Source organism: Notolepis coatsorum (genome assembly GCF_963971535.1).
Source record: "Notolepis coatsorum genome assembly, chromosome: 16".
NCBI classification, from domain to species: domain Eukaryota; kingdom Metazoa; phylum Chordata; class Actinopteri; order Aulopiformes; family Paralepididae; genus Notolepis; species Notolepis coatsorum.
In genome coordinates, this window is record NC_140180.1 from 3,014,890 (window position 1) to 3,015,714 (window position 825).

Consider the following 825-nt stretch of genomic DNA (forward strand, 5'->3'; position numbering starts at 1 on the left):
TTCTCTCCTGTGTCTCCTCTACTCTGTCTCCCTCTCAGCCTTCCTACTGTCTCAATAAAGAACCTTCTCTCCTGTGTCTCCCCTACTATGTCTCCCTCTCAGCCTTCCTACTGTCTCAATAAAGAACCTTCTCTCCTGTGTCTCCTCTACTCTGTCTCCCTCTCAGCCTTCCTACTGTCTCAATAAAGAACCTTCTCTCCTGTGTCTCCTCTACCCTGTCTCCCTCTCAGCCTTCCTACTGTCTCAATAAAGAACCTTCTCTCCTGTGTCTCCTCTACTCTGTCTCCCTCTCAGCCTTCCTACTGTCTCAATAAAGAACCTTCTCTCCTGTCTCCTCTACTCTGTCTCCCTCTCAACCTTCCTACTGTCTCAATAAAGAACCTTCTCTCCTGTGTCTCCTTTACTCTGTGTCCCTCTCAGCCTTCCTACTGTCTCAATAAAGAACCTTCTCTCCTGTGTCTCCTCTACTCTGTCTCCCTCTCAACCTTCCTACTGTCTCAATAAAGAACCTTCTCTCCTGTGTCTCCTCTACTCTGTGTCCCTCTCAGCCTTCCTACTGTCTCAATAAAGAACCTTCTCTCCTGTGTCTCCTCTACTCTGTCTCCCTCTCAGCCTTCCTACTGTCTCAATAAAGAACCTTCTCTCCTGTGTCTCCTCTACTCTGTCTCCCACTCAGCCTTCCTACTGTCTCAATAAAGAACCTTCTCTCCTGTGTCTCCTCTACTCTGTCTCCCTCTCAGCCTTCCTACTGTCTCAATAAAGAACCTTCTCTCCTGTGTCTCTCCTACTCTGTCTCCCTCTCAGCCTTCCTACTGTCTCAATAAA